Below are 3311 nucleotides of genomic sequence, written 5' to 3'. Positions count from 1 at the left end.
GATCTTGTCTCTTTTGAGGTAATCTCTGCCTAGTCAAGTCATCCAGTTCTTTGGTGAGCAAAGGGGGTTCATCCTCCCAAGTCTCATTACCAAATAACTTGTTATTTAGCTTCATGATTGCTCCAAGGTACTTAGCAACTTGCTCTTCAGTGACATCTTCGTCCTTTTCAGAGGAAGAATACTCATCAGAGCTCATGAATGGCAGAAGTAAATTCAATGGAATCTCTATGGTCTCAGTGTGAGCCTCAGATTCCAATGGTTCCTCATTAGGGAACTTATTGGAGGCCAGTGGACGTCCATTGAGGTCTTCCTCAGTGGCGATCACTGCCTCTTCCTCCTCTCCAAATTCGGCCATCTCTTCCTCCTCTCCAAGTTCGGCCATGTGGGTCATGTTAATGGCCTTGCATTCTCCTTTTGGATTCTCTTCTTTATTGCTTGGAAGAGTAGTAGGAGGAAGTTCAGTAATTTTCTTGCTCAGTTGTCCCACTTGTGCCTCTGAGTTTCTAATGGAGGACCTTGTTTCAGTCATGAAACTTTGAGTGGTTTTGATTAGATCAGAGACCATGGTTGCTTAGTCAGAGTGGCTCTGCTTAGAATTCTCTGTCTGTTGCTGAGATGATGATGGAAAAGGCTTGTCATTGCTAAACCTGTTTCTTCCACCATTATTGTTGTTGAAACCTTGTTGAGGTCTCTGTTGATTCTTCCATGAGAGATTTGGATGATTTCTCCATGAAGGATTTTAGCTGTTTCCATAGGGTTCTTCCATGTAATTCACCTCTTCCATTGATGGGTTCTTAGGATCATAAGCTTCTTCTTCAGATGAAGCGTCCTTAGTACTGCCTGGTGCAGCTTGCATTCCAGACAGACTTTGAGAAATCATATTGACTTTTTGAATCAATATTTTGTTCTGAGCCAATATGGTATTCAGAGTATCAATCTCAAGAACTCCTTTCTTCTGATTCATCTCATTGTTCACAAGATTCCTTTCAGAAGTGTACATGAATTGGTTATTTGCAACTATTTCAATGAGTTCTTGAGCTTCTGCAGGCGTCTTCTTCAGATGAAGAGATCCTCCAGCAGAGCTGTCCAATGACATTTTGGACAGTTCAGACAGACCATCATAGAAGATACCTATGATGCTCCATTCAGAAAGCATGTTAGAAGGACACTTTCTGATCAATTGTTTGTATCTTTCCCAAGCTTCATAGAGGGATTCACCTTCCTTCTGTCTGAAGGTTTGGACTTCCACTCTAAGCTTACTCAATTTTTGAGGTGGAAAGAACTTTGCCAAGAAGGCATTAACTAGCTTTTCCCAAGAGTTGATAAACCCCATTTTGACGGTTTATCTTGTATTGATTTTAAGAGATTTTATGACCTTTCACCCACATTTATCCATTGAAATAGCATGGTTTTGTATATTCTCCTTTAATTGTGCTTAAGAGTGAAAACATGCTTTTTAGATCTTAAAATAAATAAATTTAACTCACCTTGGTTCCATTGGATGCCTTGATATGTTTGTTAAGTGATTTAAGGTTTAGGAGGCAAAGATTGGATCAAGGGAATGAAGAAAGAAGCATGAAAAGTTGGAGAACTCATGAAGAAATGAAAGAACCGGAAAGCTGTCAAGCCGACCTCTTCACACTTAAATGACTATAACTTGAGCTACAGAGATTCAAATGATACGGTTCCAGTTGGGTTAGAAAGCTAACATCCGGGGCTTCGAAACGATATAAGATTTGCCATAGTTGCTACACGTATGGTGGCGCGCACGTGCATAGTACGCAGACGCGCCGTTGTTGCCACCTGGTTCACTTAAAGCAAAACGTGGCCAGCGATTTTAGAAGCCCTGTGGGCCCAATCCAACTTATTTCTGATGCTATTTAAGCCAAGGATTGAAGGGGGAATGGACATACTTTCATACTTTACAAGTTAGTTACCATTAGTTCATTTCCACACATTAGGATTAGTTTAGAAGTAGTTTCTAGAGAGAGAAGCTCTCTCTTCTCTCTAGAATTAGGATTAGGATTAGGTTTAGTTCTTAAATCTAGGTTTTAATCTTTTCTTTCTTCTACTTCTACCTTTCAATTCTTTGTTGTTACATTCATCTTCCTTTATTCTTTTGTTGTAATTTCCTTTATGTTGTTCTTATACTTTGTTGTAGATCTACTCTTATTCTTATATTTTGTTGTAGATCTACTATTGTTCCTTCCATTTTCCTTCAATTAAATAAGAGGTAATTCATAATAATTGTTCTTCTTTGCTTTTCTATTGTTGATATCTTGCCTTTGTAGTTAGATCTCTCTTTAATTCTTGAAATTTATGTTGTTTACTTTTATTGCCTTTTTTGTGTTTGTTGAAATGCCTCTTTTAGATATAGTATAGATTTTGTTCCTCTTGGCCTAGGTAGAGTAATTAGTGACACTTGAGTTATCTAATTCCTTTGTTGATTGGTAATTGGAGAGATTGCTAATTGGTTTGGAGTGCACTAAAGCTAGTCTTTCCTTGGGAGTTGGCTAGGACTTGTGGCTCAAGTCAATTCATCCACTTGACTTTCCTTTATTTAGTAAGGGTTAACTAAGTGGTAGCAATGAACAATTCTCATCACAATTGAGAAGGATAACTAGGATAGGACTTCTAATTTTCATACCTTGCCAAGAGCCTTTTATAGTTGTTAGTTTACTTTCTTGCCATTTATCTTTCATGCCTCTTATCAAAACCCCAAAACAACTCACAAACAAATTCCTAGGGAGAACGACCCGAGGTTTAAATACTTCGGTTTATAGATTTTAGGGGTTTGTACTTGTGACAAACAAATTTTTGTATGAAAGGATTATTGTTTGGTTTAGAAACTATACTTTACAACGAGATTTCATTAGTGAAATTCTAAACCGTCAAAAATCCAATCATCAAAAATGACGCCGTTGCCGGGGAATTGCAATGGTGTTATGTTATTGGTTATTGTATATATGTGAATATTGTGAATAGCTTGATTTTTTTTGGATTGCTTGCTAGTTGGACTTTGTTTCATTATTTCTTAGTAGTTTTTGTTTTTATTTTCTCTTTTCACCATGAATTCTCATTTTGGCTATGAGTGTGATTACAACTATGTTGTAGGAAGTGGAGATTATAATTAAGATGTGTATCAAGGATGGAACAATCAAAGGTGGGAAGAACCATATGCGTATGATCAATCCTCATGGCAACAACCCCCACCAATGCACTATGAAGAAGAGCCATTCTATGATGCATATCAATCCAATGGCTATGGTGAATCTCCTTGTGACTTTCAAGAACCACCACCATATGCCTAT

General features: G+C 37.7%; 1 non-coding gene across 1 annotated transcript; it reads left to right on the top strand.

The window, feature by feature from the left end:
* The first annotated feature begins 1150 nt into the window (after window positions 1-1150).
* LOC127742105 (small nucleolar RNA R71) lies at window positions 1151-1258 on the top strand. Its single transcript, XR_008003292.1, has one exon. It is a non-coding gene; the product is annotated as a small nucleolar RNA R71 (small nucleolar RNA).
* The last annotated feature ends 2053 nt before the right edge of the window (window positions 1259-3311 follow it).

Source organism: Arachis duranensis, chromosome 9 (genome assembly GCF_000817695.3).
Source record: "Arachis duranensis cultivar V14167 chromosome 9, aradu.V14167.gnm2.J7QH, whole genome shotgun sequence".
Lineage (NCBI taxonomy): Eukaryota > Viridiplantae > Streptophyta > Magnoliopsida > Fabales > Fabaceae > Arachis > Arachis duranensis.
The sequence above is the reverse complement of the archived record's forward strand: the minus strand, read 5'-3'. Positions and strand labels throughout refer to the sequence as shown.